Source organism: Melanotaenia boesemani, chromosome 15 (genome assembly GCF_017639745.1).
Source record: "Melanotaenia boesemani isolate fMelBoe1 chromosome 15, fMelBoe1.pri, whole genome shotgun sequence".
NCBI lineage: Eukaryota > Metazoa > Chordata > Actinopteri > Atheriniformes > Melanotaeniidae > Melanotaenia > Melanotaenia boesemani.
In genome coordinates, this window is record NC_055696.1 from 1,306,303 (window position 1) to 1,333,304 (window position 27,002).

The following is a 27,002-nucleotide window of genomic DNA, read 5'->3' on the forward strand; positions in this document are numbered from 1 at the left end:
AATAGAATAGAATAGAATAGAAATACTTTATTAATCCCTTTGGAGAGCCCTCAGGGAAATTTGGGTACCAGCAGCAATACAACACCAACAGTAAAGCAGGACAAGCACAAGACACAATATATACAGGTACGAAGCAAAATAGAGGCAACAAGGTGCAAGAAAAGCACAAATAGAATACAATAAATAACAATAAGATAAGTAAAATAAAACAATATAAACAAGCATTGCACACAGTAGAGGTGGTACAGATTCCCAGTTCACTATTGCACGTATAAGTTATTGCAACTGTTTGTATGGGTTATTGTGCATGTGTTGTATCAGGCGGACTGCACACCTCCCTCTCCCCCCTCCTTCTCCCCCTCCTGCCTAATGCAGAGTTGTACAGTTTGATGGCTCGGGGGACAAAGGAGTCTCTGAGCCGGTTGGTCCTACTCTTGGGGAGGAGCAGCCTGTTACTGGTCAGGCTTCTCTGTGCACTGATGACAGTGTGCAGAGGGTGACTGGCATCATTCACAATAGCCAGTAGTTTTTTTAGTGTTCTCCCCTCTGCCACTGTCACCAGGGAGTCCAGCTTCATGCCAACCACAGAGCCCGCCCGCCTGATGAGTTTTTCCAGCCTGTCAGCACACCTTTTTGTCATGTTACCCCTCCAGCAGACAACAGCATAAAAAAGCGTACTAGCTACCACAGACTGATAGAACATCCACAGTTCCCCCCCGACTGAGCGCACACAGCCGGCTTTATTTCCGTGGTGCTGGCGATCGATGCAGGGATTAGCTGGGTGGTAACCAATCCAAGGGAAGGAGTCGGAGGTGTGTCCAGGTTAGCCACTCCGAACAGGCCGCTGCCAGCTGACGTTTGCATATGGAATAGGCCTCAGGTGTCATCCATAAGTGACCGTCGTAACACTCCTTTAAAGCTGTTTTTTAATAGAAAATCTGAGAAGAAAGTAAAAATGAAACTCAATGCCACAATGTCTGGAAAGCCATCTGTAATTCCATTTTCCTCATTCAAAAACCTGGAGCTGTGACCTGCAATTTGTGCCGAGTTGAAGTTGTTAACCCAGCTCATCTAATATGTGTGCTGTGGATTATAGCTGTGTGAGCTGTCAAAGCATTATAATTACACCTCCCTTTTTGTTCGTATTCATATATTACCCGGGCTCTGTGATTTATTGCAGGCTGCTACTGTGTTCTGCAACACCTTCTGGAGTAAATGCTTCTATTAAATCACCCAAAGTTACAGATTGAAACCAACAATTACGGTGTGTGTGATGTGATGATGCTGCAGAGACGACTGATTACTTTCCTTTTGTGTCTACACAAACATGGAAAGTGACAACAGCAGTTAGGGTACGAGTTCTCTCTTTCACTGCAGGCAAATTCTCAGGGCCAGAAAATATTGACATTTACTGCAATCTTTGATGAATGCGCTGAGAGCCCCGCAGCCCCTGCTTTACTGATCAAACGGTTTCCGGTTTACGTCTTTGAAAACAGCCACTTTTGTGAGAAAGTACGTCAAACTTGACAGCGGTGCCAGTTTAAGCAGAGGAAGAGGGCTGGAACGATTGTAGGAGTTCTCTAGAGGTTTTGTTATTAAGTAACGCTCAGTTAATTACTTCTATTAAACCTCCAATCTTCTCCTGAGACGGAAGGGTTCCTGCTCCATCTCTCATTATTAAACGCCAGGTTCTTTTTTTTGTTTTTTAGCTCTAAGCTTTGTGGGACAATGAACAAATAAGATACAAAATCAGAGAGATGTGTTTTGGTTTCTCAAAATTAAGGAGCTGGTGAAGCTGTGTTACTGCATTGAGTACTTTAAGGATGACTAGTATCAAATTCAGCAAGTTTCTCTATACCAAATAAACAAGACTTTAATGAACGCTGCTTACTTGTCTCCTACTCCTTCCTCATCATCAATATCAAGGTGTCATAGATTCAACCATGTGGTGGAAACCTTCCTCAGAGGTTTTCTCCATATTAACATGACAGCATCACACAGTTGCTGCAGGTTTGTCAGCTGCATCCATGATGAGAATCTCCCGTTCCACCACATCCCAAAGCTGCTCTACTGGACTGAGATCTGGTGGCTGTGGAGGCCGTTGGAGTCCAGTTAACTCATCGTCATGTTCTAGAAAGCAGGTGGAGATGATCTGAGCTTTGTGACATGGTGCATTATCCTGCTGGAAGTAGCATCAGAAGATGCTCCACTGTGGTCATAAAGGGATGGACATGGTCAGCAACAATACTCAGGTAGGCTGTGCTGGTTAAACCAGGCCACGTTGGTACTAAGGGGCCCAAAGTGGACCAAGAAAATCTCCCCCCACCATTACACCAGCAGCAGCCTGAAGCGTTGATCCAAGGCAGGATGGATCCATGTTTTCATGATGTTTCCAGCAGATTCTGAGCCGAGCATCTGAATGTTGCAGCTGAAATGAGACTCATCAGACTAACTTTTGTTGTCCAACTTTGTGGGTCTGTGTGAATTGTAGCCTCAGTTTTCTTAGCTGACAGGACTGTGGTCTTCTGCAGGTGAAGCCCATCTACAACAAGGTTCAGCATGTCGTGTGTTCAGAGATGCTACTCTGCATACCCGGGGTGCTTGTTGGAGTTACTGTTGCCTTTCTATCATCTCCAACCAGTCTGCCCATTCTCCTCTGACATTAACAAGGCATTTTTGTTTATAAGATATTTTCTCTTTTTCTCTCTTCTTCAGACCGTTCTCTACAAACCCAGAGACGCTTGTGTGTGAAAATCCCAATAGATCAGCAGTTTCTGACATACTCAGACCAACAAACATGCTACGTTCAAAGTCACTTAAATCCCCTTTCTTCCTCTGTCTGATGCTCAGTTTGAACTTCAGCAAGTCGTCTTGACCTTGTCTACTTGACTACATGCATTAAGTTGCTGCCATCTGATTGGCTGATTAGATATTTGTTGAGTCAGGGAAAGTCAAGTGAATTTATCATCATTTCTATAACAACAGATGTTGACGGTAAGTATACAAAGTGCAGAAATACTGTCAATGACTAATAAACATGTAAAGCATCTCCACTGCACCCAAAGAACAAAAGGCATCACAATTTATTCAATAATAAATCAGTGTTGTGTTTTTCTGTCTACATGTAATAAAGGAAATTAGACTTTGCAACAGTTTTCCATCTCTGTGAAGAAAAAATGTACTTAAACAAACAAACAAACAAACAAGTGCTGCAGTGTTACACTATATTCAAATTCATTACTAAAAAGCAAATGTGTTGGAAGCAGTTTGCTGCATCACTTGTCTTTTCACACAGTAAAATTCAATTTAAACTTATGCTTCAAAAACAGCAGGAGCTTTATTAACCAAAAACCTGTCATCTATCATCATTTTCCAGGATGGCAACAGCACAGAACTGCAGGTTTATTAATTTTACAACAGCTCCACATTTTGCTGAAACAGCCAACAAGCACACCAAGATTGATATCAAAGCCTTGTGAAAACATTTAAAAAGTTGTTACCACCAGCGAGGATGGGAGGGCAAGCCAGTAAAACGACAGTGAAGAAGGTTCGGCACATGAAGTATTAATGTGCTGTACCTAAATACTTCAGCCTCTGCACAAAACGACGGCAAAAAAATAATAATAATTTAAGATAAACAATATGCTTTCTGTTAAAATGGCTACTTTGGCATCAACATATTTGAATTTATATAAATGGCTTACATATGAACCTACTGTGGTAAAAAGCAAAATGCTAAATGGAGCATACAAAGAAACCTAACTTTATCAAGCTGTTGTAATAACAAGACTTTTACAAGAGCAACCAGGCGGAAATGGAAACAACGAATGACGAATGCTTCAAGTCTAATATGGCATTTTCTTACACTAAAAGGTTTAACGGCAACTCCACCGCCTTTCTCGTTCATTCTAGCTTTAAATTATAAGACATTGAGTCTATAAGATGAACCTAAACCCATTTTTGTTTTAACTGTGGACTGACTGTGGCTGGCATGGAAAAAGTTTGACTTTACTCTCATCCTTGATTAATTAAACTTTTTAAATCTTTTGCTCTTGCCCTATTTACCCATCATGACATGAACTGAGCAAACTTCCAGTACACTGGGCCCAAAGTTTTCCTGGGAACAGTTAGGAGTGAAATCTTTGGAGCGTGGCCACTGAGCACATCAGTAAGCGACAGAAACAGGTGGATGGTGGCTTCTATGAGGGTTGAGGAGGAGAAAGTCATGAAAGAAGCTTCATGTCATCCTCATGTTTGCACTACTGTTTCTCCTGATGTAAGTTTGCTTCAGCAGGTTGCTGAGTTGACGCTCCGTCATGTATTGCTTTTTCTCCCGTCTGTTGTGGCTTTGCTTGTCTTTTGTCCTTGATAGAGGGAACAGTTTGCTGATAAGTTGAAAGTGAGGAAATATTCAGGGAAAATTATGTCCCTCTTAAAAAGATGTCTCCAGTCCCTGAAAAAATTAAGCTTGTCAATGATTAGCATTTATTGGGCATCACAGTCAGAGGAAAATCGTGTGTTCAGTGCCAAGAATCTGCTAAACGTCTCAGCTCCTCTCCGGACAGGCAGTTACGGACCACTGATAAAAGCCTCAGCATCCAGACAGCAAACGCTATTCAGCACATCATACCACTAAATGGTCAACTGACATCTATGTTATGAAGCATTTAGAGCCCTGTGTAGAATAGTTTTACTCAGTGTTTCTTGGCTTAAATAATGTAACACACAAAGCAGCTTTTGTTTCCCCCACCCATGGAGACCACGCTTCCCGATTACCAGAGGTCTGCTAAAACTCTCAACTTACTTAAATCAGAGCAAAGAACTCCCAGTGTATTGGCGTCAAGAGTTACATGAGGGCCCAGTACGCAGACAAAACAGGCAGGAAGGCCAAAAACAACAAAGCGAAACAAAAGCAAAAATAGGAAAGCAATGATGCGCTCCTGGCATGGCTGCATGGGAACAGGAAACCAGACAGTATGCTGCGTGATAAGAAGAAGAATAGCAAACAGATGTGTGGGTGAGGACAGAAACAGGTGTGGAACTGGTAAAATATGAAAAGAAATTAAATGAAATGAAAAATACTTTGTTAATCCCCTGATGGGAAATTATAATGTTGTAATGGGTTTTCTGTTTGTTTGTTTTCAGGAATAATAATTGTCAGTCATGTTGTTCCGATAGCTGTTGGCAGGAATGACTTTCAGTATCTTTCTTTCTTGCAGCTACTTGAAGAAGCCTCTGGCTGAACACACTCTGTTGCTTCCTCAGTGTGTTGTGTAGAGGGAGTGAAGGGATGTCCATTATGTGCAGCAGCTTTTGCAGCATTCTTCTCAGGACAATCAGCTCCAGCGGCTCTAGATCAGCCCTCAGCAATGAACGACTAACAGTTCAACATCTGTTTTCAGGGCTTTTCCTTTGCCAAGACACCTTCAATCTGAAAAGCACTCCTCATTTTAGTTTTACACTAACTTTGTTGTCTCGATCTGCTCACACAGTCTTAAAGCAGCGTAGACACATTAGAGTAGGACCTGTCCCACGAATTCTGACTCAATTGTTCAGACCTTCATAGGCTGTTGGATCCTTTTAATCTGAGTCAGGTGCCTCCTTTCATGTCTCTTTCTGAGAATGTGCATTATCATGATCTCCTCCACCATCACCATGTTTGCTGTTGTCTGAAACTGACCTCTGAACCCGGAGGTGAATTCTGAACTGCCATCTGGTGGATGTATTGGCTAACAAGCATGCCAACGTAAGAGATGCATGAGCGTATGAGGGCAGTGAGATTTGAAACTAATGTAATTAGATGTGTAAAGGGAGCATAAATAGGCCTTTACAAGGAATACTTCACATGAAAACATTGTTGCTCAGCTATTACGTCTCATAATGTATGTAGGTAAAAATGATGGAGACCAAACAAAGAGGGACGAGTCATTCTGTGTATTTGTAAACAGTATACCAGTCAAAGTGAAATTTGTACCTGTAACTTAAATCTTTCTCTCTCTCTCTCTTTCTACTGTTCATTGCACAACACAAAGAGTGGAGGACGGTCTGCAGAATACCAATGGAGCTTGGGAAGTGATTTGTTTGCTGGTTTGGGAAAGCCTCGCTTCAAGCCTCTTTGTGAAGGCTGAATTAACACACATTGTGGGCTGCCTATTGAGACACTCAGAGCCAAAATACCCAGCCATTCAGCTTGGCTGAGCCGTTTATTTTTCTCCTTGCAACTTCCTTTGCCCGTGTTGCCTTGCCTCTCTTCCGCTTTTCACCACCATGGCTACAGATTGTGCAAGCTGTTGTCTGGTAACTGTGGCACAGACAAGGCAGATGACAGGACACCAGCTTTGTCATTGCAACAACTTTACATAAAATAACCAAGAAGCCAAATGGATGCATACTGAATACTCAGTCATCTGTGGGAAACAATACTCTAGCTGACTGCCTTAATCACAAGCCAATCTGTACATGTCTCACCTCCATCAAATCCCCCCAGCTTTATCATACTCTGTGTTTATCTATCTTTTTTTTAAAACATTTTTCATGTACAGCTGCAGCAAAGAGATTAGTGTGCAGGGCTTTGCCCTAAATATCTCCTTCACCCCTCTGGAGACTGCCATCCAGGGGATCTGGAAGTCTGTCAAAGGGTCCCCAGGCACTTTGACCTACTTATCCCCTTGCAATGCAAACCGTAGAGACACACAGAAGCAGAAAATATCTTACAACTGTAAAGCTCCCAATCATATGTCAGCAATATGTCATTACTGGCTGACATATGACATACGGTGGCTGGTTAGCTCAGCTGGCAGAGCAGCAGTCTTCCATGTGGGAGAGCAGGAACATTAACACCTTCCATTTGGGTCCTTAGGCAAGACCCTAACTCTACTGCTTAACCACTGCAAGCTGCTTTGGACAAAAGTGTCAGCTAAATGAATGTAAAGTAACATTAAACATGCACAGCACACTGTAGCTCATTATCTTGTTTAAGTTGGACTTTTTTAGATGACATGAAGTTGAATGGCTTTCATGGACAACCCCCCAGATTAGGTCTCAATAACAGCAAATGTTTCCACATGATGAAAACATTTCTTGCAATCCCTTTGGTACTAACTTGATGTGTCTTCTTCCCCCGCTGGATTCATTGATGTTTCTGTTTGTTTTGTTTTAACTTTGTCATGTCCTGCATCATAGCAAGCAGAATGACGGCTCGGCTGACATGATGAGCTGAACAAATTTGCTTTATCAAAGGGGATCTTGATTTATATAAAGGTATGGAGATTTGTGGATACGAGACTCCCCTTGACAACTGAGTATTGCTCTTTATTTTGTAAAGTGGTTTTTGCTGAATGACATATTAATGCTGGACCTGACAGGGTGTACACAAAAAGGGGGACGAGTAAAGACAAGAGAAAATAATAAAGTTTTGTAGATTTGTTTAAAGATTCAATAAAAGTTTGAATAACAAAGTAAATATATATAATTTTTTTATTTCATATTTCAGGGTTGACAGGGTTACAAGAAAACGCTGTCATAAAGACATTTAGTTCATTATTGTGTTGATTGTGGAAACATTTGTTCACACATTATTCTTGGAGTACAACACAAACAGCATCATAGTTACACAGAAAACCTTTGAAGTTTGACTTTCTGTGGGATTACTTCATCACCTGTACAGCGAGGAAATAAAATGTTCATATTGTTTTCCAATTACTTAGATGTCACATGATGCACAGCCACCATCTATTACTTGGTAAAGGTTAAGTCAAGTTGGTGGATTATCTTCAGTATCTGAGCATTTCTTCTAAATGTCACCCCTCTCAAAACGGGAAAAGCAGCACTTAATGGTTACAAAGAGGTGCTCATTCACTGTCAAAAAATTTAATTGCGTCTCATGTTTAAAAGCCGATTTTGTGGCTGTTAGTGCCCCCTCATTGTGCAAAGAACTTTTTCCTCTTTTTCTTCTCCAGTAGCAGCTTGTTTCTGAGAAGACTGGGCTCAGAGTTTTTCTCAAAGCAGAAGCAGCCTTAGTCTAGTATTAATAAAAAAAAGGAAAGAAAACGTCTGTCCCTCCATCCTGGAATCAAACAACCTCACATTCATAATAACAGCAAGATAAGTGGAAAATTTGCAGTGCGGAGAAACTAACAAGAGCTGGTGACAACGAATTAAAGGGAAGAAAGAGTGACAGAGAAGAGGAGCTACAAGAGGAGGGAAGAACAGAGGGAGGGAGGGAAGGAGGTGGGATTGTGATGCCAAACAAACTGCCCTCTCCCACATCTCAGTCTGTGAGTGCTGGAGCACGACGTGAGCTCTGCTAGCGCATTCCCAGCATGTGCACCTAGAAATCCGATTCATTCATCCAGGGATGAAGCATTCGTATGGGAACGACAGCGTCTGCAGCAAAGAGTGTTTGAAATCTGTCTTAACAAGATCATTCGAGCTCGGAGGCAGAGACAGAGGAGGAGAGGGCAGCACGCAGAGATGGAGATGTGGATGCTCGGCGGCTCCAGTCTGCAATTAAGGTTGGAGCTACTTTTTTGTTTTCCTCCTTTACGCTTCATTTTTAAATGTGCAGGGTTACCAGATCAGACATGATTTCTGTTTGCAGGAGGGTTTTATGAGTTCGGTCTAATATAGTGCACATCCAGCCACAGACAAAACCTACAGTAAGCATGGCTCACCCAAAACCTCTAGTTCAACTACACAGAACTTTCAGGCATTTCAGTGGATGTTATTGTTTGTTTGTGGTACTTTTCAGATGGAGAAATCTGTCTTTCTTATGATAAAGTGGGTGATTAGATTTTCTTTACTGTGATTTATATTTCACACAGTCAGGATACACCTTTCATCTTGACTTTGCTCAGCTCTGGAGAATCTTTTTAATTAGACTTTGGATGATCTTGCTGCCAACCTGTCAGGAGCAAACAGAAAAACTGCCACTAATGAAGATGCAGCTTAACATTTGTATAATTTTAGACCAAAAGACTTAAATAGTTTTCAACAAAAACTTCTAATTCAACAAAACGTATGTATCTCATTAGCTTTAAATGTGTTTTTATCATTAATGCAAAAAACATAAAGAAAAAAAGAGAAATACTTGTGGCAGCACAGCAGTGCAGCAATTAGTGAGAATAACTGATTAATTCAAGATTTTGAAATGTGTAATATTCCAGTGGTGCTGCTTTAACCAGACACAAACTGTCAATTACTGTCGTCTTTATTTGCAACAATAAAATTTAAAGTTCCAGCACAGAGACTGTGCAGTGGTTTCACTTGTGTCTCTACATTTTCTGATGCTTAAAGTTAGTTACTTGGTACTGGATTATCATGCTGCTTTTTTAAACATTGCATGCAAATTATAAAATGCATTGATCTCTGTTTTGGAGCCTGAAAAAAATGAACAAGAAAACACATTAATTTATTCACTGAAGACTCAACTGTCAGATTTGCACTTCATTTACTAACCTATTCATTAACAAATTGCTCACAAATAGTCCCTGTTGAAATATTTTGATCTCAAATTAAGATCTGCTTCCATCAGAGGCTGATTTCATTGAAGCATCTGAAATCCCCCCCATACCTTTTTCTATCCCCATATCATTTTGTGTGTAATCTAAATAAAATGCCTCTCAGCAGAATTAACAGTAGCTCAGATGGATATTCGAGGGAAAATGATCAGCCTTTGAACCACTAATGCAGGATTGTGGGTTTTTTTTTTTTTTGCATATTCTACTGTACTCTTGATGTACATGATTTTAAAAAAAGTGCCTTCAAGTCAAATTGTTCGTGGGTGTTTTAGCCCACTTGAAAGCTGGTTCAGATCAGAGGCAAATTCTCACTGGAAGCAGAGGGAATGCTTCATGAGCAGATCAATACACAGAGTGGGTCCCTGCCAAACCAGCACTATTGTCCAATATGAGGCAGCATGCTGACTCCTCTGAAGTTCCCACTGAACTCCGTCAGAGATTTGATAAGGGAGAACAAAACACTAAATGAAAAATCTTGGCCAAATATGTCACCAATGATGGCAGGTGTATGAAAATCTGTCGGCTTTGTAACAGAAACACATCAAGTCCGCCGTGTTGTTGCCTTAATATAAGCACAGAGTTGAGGTTCAGGACAGTTTAGCCCCTTCAATCTCACAGAAACCAAACATGATTCTCCGTTTGCTGGAACAGTCCTACTTGCTTGGACATTTGTAGATTATTTCTAACAGTTTGAACAGCCTGAAGTCATAAAAACAGAGGCAATCAGATAGCAATGAGTCTTAATTAAACATGAGGAAACAACCAGATTTTACAGTTACATCATTAAATAACAGTGCTGTCTACAGCTGAAGCCAAATGAACATCAACAAATTCAGCTGAAAGTTCATAACAGCGCGTTGATCAAGCTGCAGTCCTTCATTCTCACGCACACAGCAGGCAGCGCACAAACCAAGGTGAAAGCAGTTAACTCGAGTGGGGTGACAGACTTCCTTTTTCCCTGCAGGCAATAAAATCTTTGCAAGCAAGAAGCCAATCACAGAAACATGAAAAAAGAGAAACTGTCAGGGGGTCCAGTCTCTGCTAGATGTTTTACACAACCACAGCATGTTTGATATGTTGATATGAAATGTTAAGGCACTGTGACAGGCTACAGCATGAACCCTGACTTTACAGCAGCGGAGTTTTTATGATTAAACAGATCTACTCTAAACTTGCGTAAATTGGTAATAAAATAATAGATTTTTCTGTCAGTGAATGAAGTCGTGAAAAACAACAATATAAACGTGACCACAGTCTGAATGACTAATGCCTTATCTTTGAACAAAACCATCAATGTTATGAATGTTATTGATAAAAAGGGTGTTATTGTGATGCAACATGTGTAGTAGAGGCATAAATATGGGTTATATAATGTTTTAAGAATATTCATGATCGATTCTAAACATATGGTTTTTATTAGTGATAACACAAACCAGTATTTTCCAGTCCCAGTATAAACCTGGTGTATAAATGAGTTGTTTGGTCCACTTTAAACAAACCCTAGTCCACCTCCACAGATACGGTTCATTTGGAGACTTTTTTTGGTCTGCACTTTGGTTCCGACCAAAACCACAAACTTCCATCTGCGTTTTTTGTCGGAAACTCAGTTCACTTGCAAATGAACCCTGGTGCTGTTCGGTTACAGTGTGAAAGCAAATGGGCCATCTAATAAACCAGTTTGTTGGGAGTATGTATTATATTTAAACAAATACAGAAACCCCAAGACTGCATCATTTATCTACTGTTTACTTGCAACGAATGAGCCATTTTCAATGGGTATGCAGTAGATTTGCAGCCGTTTAATGAGCCGAATTTTTCCTTTTTTCTTCTTGGTCAGATGTCGTTTTAGGGTTTATTGCTGCTAGTGAGCAGTTGTTTTAACTGCATGATGTTGTTCAGGCAGATCGGTCTGCTTTAATAAAGGGAAGTGTGAAAGAAAACCAAATCAAAGGAGGGTGCAAAATTTTTCAGAATTCAGCGCCCAGTCGAACCGAATTTCTTTGGCTGGAGTTTGAACACTGTCACAGCAGATCAGCTGTTAGAGGCGCTGACAGGAATATTATCATTAATGTCTAGCGTGGGGGAAATCTGTGTATGAATTAGAAATTTCTTACTCAGTGCATGGAGTAGCAAGAATGTTGCTATGCAGGGGCAGCAGATGAAATATAACAACATCCTCACAACATATATCTGCCAAAAGGGAACGTGCAGCTCCACCTCATAAACTTCAGAAGTAAACATAAGTATAAATAAATGATAAAATATTAAGCAACTGAACAGCAACAACAAACAAATAGCCTTCATGAAGTAAAACAGAAAATAAAGACATAATATGTTCACTGGATGCAGTTCTTTTATTTAATTTAAATTAATATAACATACAAGAATGAGCTGTAATTTATTTGATGGATTCACATAACCTGAATTAATCAGAAAATGGTCATTCTGCATAAAAGAAGATGATGGCACCATGAAAGAAAGGTTCTCTAAAACCTTTACACAAGCACAGTCCAAACAAAAAGAAGAAATGAGGGGATTTGAATGTGGAGAAAACCCCAGGCAGGACATTTGAAGAGCTCTTCTACACTAGTTTGATCCTGAACTGGACCATGGAGACAATAACACATCGTAAAGTAGTTAAACTGAAGAGTGAAGTCTGAGACACTCGTTGAAGAGTTGATGTATAAAGGCAGATTAAATAAAGTCGTTTTGATCTGAGTCAAACAGCACAGCTTAAATATTTTACCTGAACAAATAATCAGGCTCATGTCCTCTTGAAGCAAGAATCAAGCTCCTGATTACCAACATATCAGCTGGTCTGTGACTTTGTGCCCATCCTACTAATGACTGCTTGGTCTTTATTAAAATAAGTTGGTTGCATCATTGTTTGTAGTTCAAAACAGTTTTAGGAGCCCAGCTGCAGAACTGGACGCTCCCAAAGAAACTATTTTTCTGATTTGCAGCCAGGCACTAATTTGAACAGGGTTGTAAATATCTCCCTTGAGGTTAATGTCAACTTTTTCTCCTGATGTCAGATACATGGCTGACTCTGCAGACATCAGTCACAGCTGGCTGATCAACGTGACTTTCATCCATTTTTTAATTGCTCTGATATTACACCAGATACTGTGCTGCACCATCTACCTGCAGGAAAACAATTGTGTCCACCTCATCTAATCCTCTGCACCATGAAAAAGCTTATTTGAAACAGAAACAGTACAAAAAACAACAGTTTCTTGTTAGACATTCAATTATGTTTGAACAATTACAAATTGTAAGGGAAAAGTTATCAATAACAATGAAATAAACTGGGAGCACGATGCTGCTTATAAAAAAACAACAAAAAAAAAGAAGCAGTAACTAGTTTTAAGATTTTTATTTCAAGATCCTACATCTTTTATAAGATCTTGAAATAAAAGTACATTTATTTCATGAGCTAAATATTTAAAAGCTACTTTAAATATCTAAGTTTAAAAAATGGCCCTTGTGACTATTTTCTTAAAGCGACACTACATAAGTTTCCCACCTTAAAATTCAATGCTTTTAATAAAAATGATGGATTAAGTGTATATAGTGCTTTTTAAGGCACTCAAAGCACTCTACAGTGAATCCATTATTCATTCACTCCTCATTCATACCTGGTGGTGGTAACTTACACGTGTAGCCACAGCTGCTCTGGGGCAAACTGACAACCAATCCAATCCAAGCCAACGGCCTCTCCAACCACCACCGAACATTTTTACACCAGCGATGGACACACTGGAGGAAAAGAGGATGAATTGTTTTGCCAAGGGCACAATAGGTTAACTGGGAGCCCATTTAGAAGGCCCCAGAATCACACATTTTTATGGCAACCTGAAATTCTTGATGTACATTTCTGGATCTGTTGTTTCCCTGCAGCTCTTTTTTTAACTGAAGAACTACACTTCACAACTTTTTTTCCAGCCCTGAGCATCACATGGCAACTGCATTTTACTTTACCACATATGACACCTCAGCAGCCAGATATCGATATATTGGCCATTTTGGATGCACTCTATGGTTGATTTAATAAAGAAACCCAAGAGAACATTATCAGAGGAAGAAAGGAAAAGAAAGAGAGAAAGTGACTGATATCTACTGGCTGGAAAGAGCTACAAAAAAAAAGAAAAAAAGAAAGCAAAACAGATGCCAAATTAGTCTTTGTAAACAGGTGCCAAAATGTGAAAACCTGTCAAGTTTAACACCACTTTAAGTACAGCAATGTGAAACTTTCTTTATTAGATGGACACAGTCCTCAGCAACAACTGTCCAGTAAAGACACATTAATTGATTTACCTAATAAAAAAAGAACCAGTTATTCAGTTATGTAGTTATATTCAAGATCTTCACAACTAAGTTTAAACTCAATGGAGTTCAGTTTTCAAATTTAGTCTTAGGACTTATGTTTGGTCAACGTTAAATGTTTTAATGGCAGGTGTTTTAAGCCTGTGTCTTTAAATGAACTGGCTAAAATTGTTAAACAGGTAAAGCCGTCTTCCTGTTTATTGGACATTGTTCCAAGTCGCTTGTTTCTAGATGCTTTTGATTGTATTGGTCCATATATTCTGCAAGGGCTAAATGCTTCTTTGATGTCTGACTGTTTTGCTACTGCTCTCAAACATGCTGTGGTCCAGCCGCTCATCAGAAATAGTAAGAGTAAGAGTATGCTTGATCCAAATGTGCTGTCTAACTTCAGACCCATCTCTAACCTGGCATTTGTATCTAAAGTCTTAGAGAAAATTACCAGGCTTACCTTGATCTTAATGACACTGGTGAAAAGTTTCAGTATGGTTTCTAATTGCACCACAGTACTGAAATGGCTCTTTCAAAACTTTTTAATGAACGTCTTTTAACAGTTGAAGCGGGGAACTCGGCAGTTCTTCTGCTTTTAGACTTATCCACTAATTGCTCCTGATGGGTCGTGGTTGAGCACCTTGCACGGCAGCTTCCGCCATCAGTGCGTGAATATGTGTGTGAATGGGTGAATGGATGTATATGTAAAGGGATTTGGGGGTCGTTCCAGGTACAGTAACGCACTATATAAATACAGACCATTTACCATTTATCTGCAGCTTTCAACACTGTGGATCACAGCATCGCTCTGACCCGCCTGGAGACTCTTGTAGGCATAAAGGGTTCAGCACTTAGCTGGTTTCGGTCTTATCTCACTAATATCTCACTAATAGGAGGTTTTCTGTAGTTTTAGGACAATACTCCTCCTCTGTGTCTCCTCTGAATTATGGTGTACCCCAGGATTCTATATTAGCACCTGTTCTCTTTACCCTGTAAATGCTTCCCCTGGCTTCTATTTTTAAAAAGCACAATGTCCTCTTCCACCGCTTTGCTGATGACATACAGATTTATCTGCCTGTAACCACTAGTGATAGCCAATCCACAGTAAATACTCTCCAGGATTGTCTTAGCGAGGTTCAGACATGGTTGAGATCTAACTTCTTGTACCTAAATAAAAACAAAATGGAGATTCTGGTGTTCGGACACAGTATGGACTTCACAGTGTGATTGGTCCTCTATTCTCTTACTGCTGTCCTCTTGTTAAAAATCTGGGTGTGATTGTTGATCCTCTGTTTAAATTTGACAAACACATTAGTGCTGTCATCAAGGCCAGTTTCTTCCAGCTTAGGACCCTTGCAAAGATTAAATCCTATCTTACTCAGAATGACTTTGAAAGAGCAATCCAAGCGTTCATAAGATCTCGTCAGGACTACTGTAATTCTCTGTATGTCTGTTTGGAGCAGAGCTCCCTGCAACGCTTACTGAGCGTTCAAAACGCTGCAGCTGCTGACAAAAACAAAAAGATGTGAATCTATCACCCCTGTGTTACACATCCTCCATTGGCTTCCCGCTGCCTTTCGGGTAAAAGTGAAGGTTTTATTGATTGTTTTTAAGTCTTTAAACTCCTTGGGCCCACCTTATCTAAGTAGCCTATTGCAGCCCTGTACTCCACCCAGAGCCTTGAGGTCAGCTGATCAGCTCCTATTGGTTGTTCCTAAGGCCAGGCTAAAGACGCCTTTTCTGTGGCAGCACCTAGCTGATGGAACAATGACATCCCTTATCCCTGGCCTTCAACACGAGCTGAAATTATACCTTGGCTTGTTACTTGGTACTTTCACTGTTATTTTATTATCATTTTATTGTATTATTTTTTGTTGTCTTATTGTTATTTTATCTGTTTTTATCTGTGAATCATTTTGGTCAGCAGGTGCTGTTTGTATTGTGCTATATAAATAAATTTAAATTGAATTGAATTGAACTGAATTGAATTGAATTGAATTGAATTGAATTGAACTGAATTGAATTGAATTGAATTGAACTGAATTGAATTGAATTGAATTGAATTGAATTGAATTGAATTGAACTGAATTGAATTGAATTGAATTGAACTGAATTGAATTAAATTCAGTTGAATTGAACTGAATTGAATTGAACTGAATTGAATAAATACACATGCAGACAGACCCTTCTCTGTTTTTTGCATTAATTTAATACATATTTCAGTCTGTTTTTAGAGAGCTTACAGATGCGTACCCTGACATAACAAACAGAGTAGTACCACTGGAAACCACAGGGGCAGTGTTGCGCAGTAGCGTTAGCTTGTATGTAACCAGCTGAACAAAGAATAAGAAGATGCAAGGTATTTAACTAGAGCATTATCATGATCTCCTTCACCGTCTCTATGTTTGCCATTGTCTGAAACTGATGTTGGAAGTGAACCCTAAATCTAGGCAGCCTTCTACTTAATGTACTGACAACCATGCAAGGACACATGGGAGTATGTGGGCAGTAACGTTTTTCTACATTTAAAACAGACATGCTTATTTATATGATGATACCATCCGACTTTTTAAAAACAGTTTTTACCTCAGTAGAAAGTGATCTCCTACTGATAGTTAACAGCTCACTGGCATCAGGCATTTTTCCCAAGTCACTAAAGATAGCTGCTATTAAGCCTCCTAAAGAAAAGGACTCTAGACGCCTCTATAATGAACAACTATAGACCTGTCTCTAACCTCTCTTTTATTTCCAAGATTATTGAAAAAGTTGTATTTCACCAGCTTCATGACTTTTTAAATGAAAGTGGAAATCTTGATAAATTTCAGTCCGGCTTCCGACCTCATCACAGCCCTGAAACAGCTCTGGTCAAAGTGTTAAATGACATTAGGTTGAATACCGATTCTGGTCAAGTATCAGTCCTGGTTCTGTTGGATCTCAGTGCTGCGTTTGATACTGTAGATCACAGAATCCTGTTGCATAGGCTGGAAAACTGGGTTGGACTTTCTGGAGCGGTCCTTAACTGGTTCAGGTCCTATTTAGAAGGCCGGAGTTATTTTGTTACGATCAGCAGCTATGAATCCGAGCGAGTGGCCATGACTTGTGGAGTCCCCCAGGGGTCAGTCCTTGGACCTCTTCTGTTCAACTTGTATATGCTCCCTTTGGGTCAAATATTACAGAACTATAGCATTAGTTATCAAAGTTATGCAGATGATACACAACTTTATGTGTCTCTGTCACCAGATGACTGCAGTCCAATAGACTTAATGTGTCAGTGTCTGGAGCAAATAAACACCTGGATGAGGGAGAATTTTCTACAATTAAATGAAGACAAAACTGAGATTATTCTGTTTGGTAGCAAAGACAAGAGGGTCAGCATTGGCAAACACCTGGAGACTCGGGCTTTTAAAATCACCAACCAAGTTCGTAACCTGGGAGTGTTGATAGACTCAGACCTGACTTTCAGCAGCCACATCAAAGCTTCACTAAGAAGCTTTTTACCAGCTCAGAAACATCAACAGAATTAAAAGTTTAGTCTCCCAGAAAGACCAAGAGAAACTCATCCATGCATTCATCTCCAGTAGACTGGATTACTGTAATGGTCTTTTAACAGGACTTCCTAAAAAGAGCATTAAACATCTGCAGCTCATCCAGAACGCTGCTGCTAGAGTTTTAACCAGGACTAAGAGATCTGAACACATCACACCAGTTTTGAAATCTTTACACTGGCTTCCAGTCAGTCACAGAATAGATTTTAAAACCCTTCTGCTTGTTTACAAATCCCAGAATGGTTTAGGCCCAGAATACATCTGTGATATGTTCAGAGAATATAAACCTAGCAGAACTCTTAGATCCAAAGACTCTGGTCAACTAGTCCAGACCAGAGTCCAGACTAAACATGGAGAAGCAGCATTTAGCTGTTATGCTGCAAACAAATGGAACAAACTGCCAGTGGAGATTAAACTTTCCCCAAATGTAGACATTTTTAAATCCAGGTTAAAAACATTTCTTTTCTCATGTGCCTATGCATGAAATCTGCACGGTAACTTTTTTTTTTAACTTATCTTGCTTTTAATCATTTTAATGTAATTTATTATTTTATTGTGATTATGTGTTGATTATGTGTTGATGCCTTTTACTATTTCTAAATATCTGTAATATCTTTGTTTTATGTAAAGCACTTTGAATTGTCCTGTACATGAAATGTGCTATACAAATAAACTGCAAAAAAAAAAATAAACGTGAAGGGAGCATAAATGCAAAAGCCAAGAGCAGTCGTTTTCACCTATTATTGTTTTTAAAATCATTTTCTAGAGATAACAAGTTAATTTTATCATTATCTTGAGATAACAAGGACCATTCTCTCATGATAATGAAATAAAACAAAGTTTTGTTTTCATGATCAAACAGACCCCAAGACAGCTGATGGGGGGGGGGGGGGGGGGGGGGGGCTACAGTCATGCTGTATACGTGTAATTATTTGAATGAGTGATTGCTAAAATTAATAGACAGACACGTCACATATCAGCTTTTGTCAGACTTGATAGAAGTAAAATCTGACGTATTGATCGTGATGGATTTAGCTTGATCTGACGTTAGCGTGTGTCTGTTGCTGTACTGGGGCATCCCAGTACACAACAACTCTGTACTGGTATGCCCCTTGGATCAACCAGCTGAAGTGTTGGGAGAGAAGAAGATAATGGCTAAGCTCCCATCCCCCTTCCCCTCACCTCTAGCTCCTTCAGAGACAGACTGCTGCATCCAACGCATGAAGGAACTCCTGGAGAAGGTCTGGGATTCGTCCAGTACAACACAAACACACTCAATTAAATCCAGTATCATTTAGTAATGTGCATACTTAATGCATTTTATTTTTATAATTCTTATATATTAACAACAACCAGGGGGAAACCTGTGTTGAGTCGTATGTTCTCCCCATGTATGCATGCATTCTCTCCCGGCTTCCTCCCACATGCATGAGTCTCTAAATTCTCGCTTGGAATGACTGCGAGTTTGATTGAATGCTTGTGTTTCTGTGTTGGTTCTGTGATGGACCAGGAGCAGCTCCAGCCTCCTCGCAACTCTGCATTTGAACAAAACAAAGTTTTATTTTCTCAAGATAACGAGATAAATTATCCCTTTATCACGAAAAAAAGTGTTTAAAAAAAAACACGAGAACCCAGCCTGTACATCAATGAACCTTTAGAGCCGACTGCAGTTCTGCAGGTTTTCATTGTATTGCTGCTTCAACACATCTGAATCAAATTAAATGGATCTAACAGTCTATCAAGTTTTGCACAATAACATCAATTTGAGCCAAGTGTGTTGGAGCAGGGATACATGGAAAACATGCTGGATTGAGACCCTCGTAGTACCAAATTTAGCATCCCTGCTTTAGAGTTTTATAAACTGCCAGACAGTGAAGCAGGAGGTCTGACAGAAAATGTAAGGCAGTAGTTTCAGTTTCTTCACCTAAATAAACCTGATTTAGCATGGACTACTTAAAACTTCCTGCACTACTTTTTAAAGTTTATCACTCCCCTGTGGGGACAAACAATCTCAACAACTGAGAAGCTAGTAAACAAGTAAATATATGCATGTTGTGTGTGTTTTTGTAATTAGGATTGCTGGTGTGGAGTCTAAATTGATGTTGTAAAGTGGGGACTTTGCTGTGGCTGTGTGTATAATGTAGTCGATGTCATGCATACAAAGAGATTAAAAGATTGAAATGCCTAATATGAGTCCCACATTATTCATACTTGACTGGGGGGAAGCAGAAATGTATGTTATTTTCCCTCTCTTATAGATCTAAATTTAAATATAGATATAAATCTTTTGTTTTTATTTAACATATGTAATGCATATTGAAACCAGTTTCACTGATCCTGTGATTCTGAATATTATCCCACATTCTAACATCACTTGAAGGCAAAGTTAGATGCTTTTTGATTTGCCGTGACTACTTATACCGACTTGTTTCTCACTTTGATCGTGAAAATAATTGGATTAAGGTAATTACAAGGCCAGCTGAGTATTACTGTGATTTTTATGATGGAACTGATAGTCGCCTGCTTCTGGCTCCTGATTTAAATTCCATCATTAAAATGTTGCATGTGGTCATAGAAACATTTTAATATAAAGCTTGATTATTGTCGTGCTTGAATTGATGCGGTGATAAGATGCAAACTTTGGTGAATATTGATTGCCTCAAGGGAAACAAGCACGTAGCTATCAACAAATTCCACATGCAAAAACAGAAAATTTGAATATGAAGTGAAGCTTGATCTAATTACTTTTGGAGTACATGCCATAATTAGTTTATATGTGCTGGGCCTGTGATCAGACCAGTGAATGGGAATGTGTCTGTGGTCATTTTGGGGGGGATTTTTTTTTCTGTATCTGTTTCAAATATAATAGTTGGTGCAAGTTTAATGTGAAGTTCATGCGTTTTAATTATTGCTAAGTCTAATTATTCCAAATTGTCAATAAATTTGTTTTTTTATGATTTGACTTTGGGATTATTCTTGCAGAAGAATCAGGCCAATTCATGGTGACGTGATTTTACCTCCTTATGAATGTCAGTGAACTGGATTTGACTTTGCTCCACTAAATTCCTGGCCAGGACGACGAGGCTGTTCAGCTTCTTACTGTTAGCTGTGCAGAAGAAATCAAAACACAGAACCATCTTATAGCATACTTAGTTCAAATTACTGTGTTAACCTGTGGAAAGCTGTATTTTAGTACAAGTGCCCCTCAAATGTTTCAGAAGAGGCGAAAATGATGACACAATATGAATTTCTATCTGTGAGAGATGCAACGTGAACAAACGGCCTGAGATGTTTATCTGCACATTGTGGAGAGATTAAAAAACAAATACGATTATACCCAAATTAATCCACATATGCAGGTTTTTAAATCTTGGGATTCCTTCTGATACAAAGAGAGTAACACCTTTTCTTAATCCTGAGGGATTTTACACATACTTTAAGAACTGGAGTTATATGTAGTAACTATTATTCTTCCCATTGGACCATCCTGTAGGCTACTACAGTAAGAAGGGATGGCATGTGATCGCTGTATTCCATGAGTGTGTCCAGTCCACCCAGGTATTATGTTTACCTCATGATAAATATAAGAACCCCACTGCAGAGCCTTTTGATGCAGGACTGCATGCCGATTGTGCCTTAACCATCCACCCCATTTGCTCTATACTCCAACCCCTTTTCATTGATTTTAAAAAAAGAAAAAAACACCACTGAGCATAAACCATCAGCAAACAGAGAACAGTTTACATGTTTGAGAATAAAAACAGTTAAAGGATCAATTAAGAAATCTGGTTTCATTGACCGTGTGTTTTGTTGCCTGAAAAGAACAATGGGCTTTGTTCACCAGCCGTTACCAGCAAATCAGTTTTTTACATAAAACTTTTTTATGAAGATTTTGGCAACAAATGAAAATTTTTAGATCTTGGATTTGTTCTTTGGTAAGAACAGTTTCTACAATCACTCAGGCGAAGTCTTACTACATTTGACTGTAAACCCATTTTAACTAACTCTGCTTGTGTTGTTTTTATGTTTTTCAGTTCATTAAATCCAATTATAAACTTTCAGTAATGTGTTTTTTTTCCCATTTTTAAATTTTTATAATTTACAAAGCATTTTGTTATTTTCAAATACATAGCAAGATATTGTAGATAGTATCCTAATATAATTTTGTAACATAAATTAAGCTATTTTTCATTAATTTCATTTATTCAAGAGCAAGCAAGAGGGAAGATGGGATTTAACTAGCCCTCCTGCAACAGACCACATACATGTGCCACATTTGTTCCCATCACTCCCATCACCTGCAACTCCCAGATCCACCTCCTGAATCTATTCTATTCTGTTCTATTCTATTCTACAGTCATTTAGCAGACGCTTTTATCCATAGCGATTTACATTTGAGAGTAAGAACAACACAAGCATGAAATCAAACAAGATGGGACGTCATAATTAAGTGATAGTCAGACTGCTTTGAATCCAGTTGGACCAGGTGCTGTCATGTAGTGCTAGAGGCAGTGCATATAATTTTTTTTGTAAGTCATTTTGTTTAAATACAAACATCACAATTTCATCAAGCACCAGTAGCTGGTTTGGTAAGGCTGAGTTGGTCCGGCTCAGTGAATTGGTTACTGATGGTAGCAACCTTTTCAGTGAAGTAGGAAGCAAACATTTCTGCAGTCAGCACAGTGGGAGGCTGAGCAGGTGGTGGAGATAGAAGAGAGTTAAACACCATGAACATGTCGTGTGTTGGGTCCATTGCGGATCTTGTTCTGATAAAAGGCTATCTTGGCCGCCTTTAGGCTGGATGTGAACGTTTCAAGTTTTTGCTGCTACTCAGACAAGTCAGTGTGTTCTTTTGATTTGCGCCACTTTCTTTCTGCTGCCCTGAGTCCAGCTCTGTGATCCCTTAGAACCTCTGTGAGCCATGGACTGGGAGGATTTTGTCTGGCTGGTTTTGACACCAGAGGACAGAGTTTGTCCAGAGAGGAGGCGAGAGAGGAGCAGAGTGTTTCTGTAGCCTCATTAACAGACAGTAAGGAGAAGTCTGAGTGGGAAGGGAGGGTAGAGTAAACCTCATCAGACAGCTGTGTAGGTCTGAGGGATCTCAGGTTTCTGCGGTAGGACACCATTTTTGGAGCTGCTTGAGTGACATGAGGAAGGAAGACAGAGAATTTAACCAGGAAGTGGTCTGAGAGGTGCAGCGGGGTGACGGACAGGTCGACTGTGGAGCAGTTTCTGGTCAGCACCAAGTCAAGAGTATTACCAGCTTTGTGTGTTGGAGGAGTCTGAACCAGTTTGAGATTGAAAGAGTAGATGAGAGCCAGAAAGTCAGTCGCTGTGGTTTGCCAATGTGAATGTTCATGTCTCCCATGACAGTTAGTGGTGTGTCATCATCAGGAATGTCAGAGAGAATCGTGTCCATTTCAGAGACAAACTCATCTATACTGCCACCCGGAGGGCGGTAAATGACCAGAATGTATGCAGTGATGGGTGTAGAGACCTTTACTGCGTGATACTCAAGTGATGAGCAAGTAGCCATAGGACGGAGAGGTAAAGTTCCACTTTTTAGAAATAAGAAAGCCTGTTCCACCTCCTCGTCCAGCTGAGCGAGGTGTTTGGGTAAATTGACAGAAAGGGCAGCTGGTGTAGCTGTGTTTTCTGGACAGATCCAAGTTTCAGTCAGGGCTAGGACCTCAGTGTCTGAGAGATTTACCAATGAATTAATAAATTCTGTTTTGTTCACTGCAGACTGACAGTTCCAGAGACCAAAGGTAACAGAGGGTGTGGCAGACGTGCACGCCATTGGAAAGAACAGGTTTTGTGGATTGTGGTGTCTATGGGTGACACGTCTTGATCTGTACCATGTCTGACAGGGATGGTTTGAAACACATTGTGTGTTGATATAGTTGTGAGGAGGTTTAAGCTCGTGCCTTTGCTGGGTGGACTCGCGCAGGTAGACTCGCAGGTCTTAACCCGACGTGGGCTGACACAATGGCAAGTGAATTTAAATATAATTTCAGAATGACAAAATGTGCATTCCTGACTGGTAGATAGGTCGATCTGTTTAAGCCTAATGGCTGACAATCAGTTTATTTACAGGACTCTCATTTATTTTTTCACTAAATCTTTTTAAGCTATGCTGGTCATGTGACTATCTATGTATATGGATTAGATTTTGTGCAGACATTTTCTCTCAGGATCAGTGGTAATCACTTGTAATCTTCTTACAGTGAATTAATTTAATCAATGCTTTTGTTTATGACTAATGCATGCAAAACTAATTACATCTTCATAAACCTCAAAAATCTGTTGTTAGTATGCCATAACCAAGAAAATAAAAAAATAACTACAAATTTGCTCTATATTAGCATGCTAGCATTGTCACTGTGTTAGCATTTCTGATGTTAGCATAAACATCCATCCTGGATGATTCGATCAAAAGTGGACAGCTCTAGAAATGTGTGTTTACACCTGCTGTTACCGTTTGCTTCTCAGTTCTACTTGTGGTCAAGTCTTAGTTTAATCTTTTGTTTGCAAATAATAAACATATAGCGTATGTAACAGGATGCACATTAGGTGACCCCAGTTATTTCATTATACAGCCATTAGCATGTTTCACACACACACACACATAGTCACAGTTTGACTGTTCTAGTTTATTTCCTTTTTACTTTTGGTTTTGTTTAGCATTTTTCTTTTTTCCCCTGCAGTTTCATTTATATAAGACGTTTTAAAACACCAGTGCTGACAAAAGTGCTGTACAAAGTAATGTAATGTGTTGTGGTTAGCATTGATTCTGTGTTACTTAAGTTGCATGTTCATCTGTTATGCTGCAGTGTTAATGATGAGAGAGCGTAGAAGAAGAGGAAAGAGGGTAGAAGAAGAGAGAGAGTTCCAGGCGAAGTTGTACGGCGTGGTCGCGGCCAACAGCGACCTATGTTGAGCTGATTAAAAGAGCAGTTATAAAAGCAACTGATCGAGTCATCCTTACGGTCGAGAAGCCGTTACATTGGTGTCAGAAGTGAACAGCCAATTGCTCCGCACTGTCGTTTTCCGTGGCTACCCCTGTCGTCTTACGAGGAAGATGGCTGCTCGACGCAACGTGCCTTACATCTGTCCTGGGGTGAAGGAGGAGCTGATGAGCGACCCGGACGAGGGTTCGGACTGGGACGAGGAGCTCGACCGGCCGGCGGACCGCAAGGCTCATGTGAAGGATATGGCTATGAAGCTAACTAGTGTGGCTGGGACTGGCTCAGTGGGCGCTGCAGAGCGCGCCGGGAGGGCTGGAAACCCCGCGAGAGTCGCCGAGCATCCCGCCAGACCGCATGTAAACAAAGATGGCGGCGCCCATGGTAGCCAGCTTCAAATGAAAACGCCCAAGTATAATGGGAAGGCGGACTGGGAAGCGTTCCATGCCCAATTCGAGCTGTTAGCACAGGCAGCCGGATGGTCTGAAGAGGGCATGGCACTTCAGCTGGCTCTGTGCCTCACAGACGAGGCTCTGACATGTTTGTTGTTGCTCAGCCCGGCCGAACGGAATGACTATAAGGCATTAGTTGGGGCTCTTAAGCGGTGGTTTGGACAGTATAACCAACCGGGTGTGCTACGTTCAGAGCTGGCAAGTAGGATGAGGCGGGCTGGAGAACCACTCAGGACGCTGGCTAATGACATTGAGACCCTAGCAAGACGGGCATACAGCCACATGCCTGCCGATGTGCAGAGTGAGTTAGCAAGAGACCAGTTCATACGAGCCATAAACCCCAGAGAGCTGCGCGTGCAGACACAACTAGCTCACCCCGGTACCCTGCAGGAGGCGTTAGAACTGGCTGTGGAACGTGAGGTGGTTGGAGCTGGAGCAGGACAGGTCACCTCAAGTGAAACTAGCCTTGATGTGAGAACGGCGACCGGAGAAAGCCCCGACCAGTAGAGACCAGCCTGGGCGACCGAGTTAACCGAACTCATCCGAGCGGTCACACTGCAACCACCACGCAGCAGCTCTCGGCCTGGCCGGGCCCGGGATCCCCCTGTGTGCTGGGTGTGCGGACAGACTGGCCACATCAGCGTGCGGTGCCCGAAGCGCGCTGGGGTACAGGGAAACGGCCCGGGGTCTGCGTAGATGGGACCACGCAGATCCCTGCTGCAGCGTCCCATACTGTAGCCTTGTCATCAGGTACGGCCCAGCCCCACAGCCGGGGAAGTGGGGATCTACTTCCCCCAGAAGCAGGCGATAGGGCTGAATCCGCCAGCGTGGTGGGTTGGACTCACACTGAGAACGTCTGTCATGTGCCAATCATTCTGGCTGGGACTCCATGTGTTGCACTGGTGGACACGGGGTCAACTGCTACTCTGATGAGGCCGGATGTAGTCCCAGCAGGCACACAGTTGGACTCGACAGCTGTGAAGCTTCGGACGGTGACCGGTGAGCTGGCCCCGATGCTGGGACGAGGAGTGGTGACTATATCAGTGGGGGGATTAACTGTGGACTTTAAGGTGTGGGTTGCGGATGTAAAGGACCCTTGCATATTGGGGCTGGACTTTTTAAGGACCATCCACTGTGTCCTAGACCTGGGAAGTAACACGCTGACTGTAGATGGAGGTCATGCAGTCAAAATGATACACCCCGCTCAGACCCCAGGTCCCCAGCAACCAGTCTTGAGAGCAGCAGAGACGGAGCAGGAGACCAACCATCCGCTTCAGGCGCCTGCTGTTTTACTGGCACCCCTCCCTTCCAGTGCTACAGTCACGGTCCAAACCCCCACTATGGTCCTGCAGCCCCCAGACGCAGAAACTGTCAGATTGGCGGCGGTGCAGGAGCTATGGAGACGCAACTGTGAAGGTCTGGAGGCTGAGCAGCGGGAGGGGCTGTGGCAGCTACTGCTAGAATTTAGAGACATTTTTGCCTTCACAGACGAGGAAGTGGGTCTGACCCATCTCATACAACATGAGATTGACACCGGAGAGGCCCGGCCCATCAGATCACGCCCCCGGCGCCTGCCTCTAGCACGCCAGACTGCAGCTGACAGCGCAATTGAGGAGATGCAGAAGGGTGGCATCATTGAGCCCTCAGACAGCCCCTGGGCCTCCGGAGTGGTCATGGTCAATAAAAAGAACAGCCAGAAAATGAGATTCTGTGTGGACTACAGGCCACTAAATAGTGTCACCAAAAAGGACTCTTACCCTCTCCCTAGGATCGATGAGTCCCTGGACCTGGTGTCCGGTTCATCCTGGTTTTCCTCCTTGGACATGCGCAGCGGGTATTGGCAGGTGCCTCTTAGCCCAGATTCTATTCTATTCTATTCTACAGTCATTTAGCAGACGCTTTTATCCAAAGCGACTTACATTTGAGAGTAAGAACAACACAAGCATGAATTCAAACAAGATGGGACGTCATAATTAAGTGATAGTCAGACCGCTTTTGAGTCCAGTTGGACCCAGGTGCTGTCATGTAGTGCTAGTGCAGTGCATATAATTGTTTTTTTTTTTTTTTTTTTTTTTTTTTTTTTTTTTTTTTTGTCATTTTATTTAAATACAGGATCACGATTTCATCACACAATATCAACTAGGTCATAAGTGCATGATTTCATCACATAATATCAACTTGGGCATAAGTGCATGATTTCATCACACA

The 27,002-nt window shown here is 41.1% G+C and overlaps 1 protein-coding gene across 1 annotated transcript in view; it reads left to right on the forward strand.

The window, feature by feature from the left end:
• Positions 1-8,294: 8,294 nt before the first annotated feature.
• LOC121654386 (galactosylgalactosylxylosylprotein 3-beta-glucuronosyltransferase 1) overlaps positions 8,295-27,002 on the forward strand; it is a 55,241-nt gene continuing 36,533 nt past the window's right edge. Inside the window, exon 1 of the mRNA XM_042008504.1 lies at positions 8,295-8,513. The gene's annotated coding sequence lies outside the window, so the exon portion shown is untranslated. The remainder of the gene's footprint in view (positions 8,514-27,002) is intronic.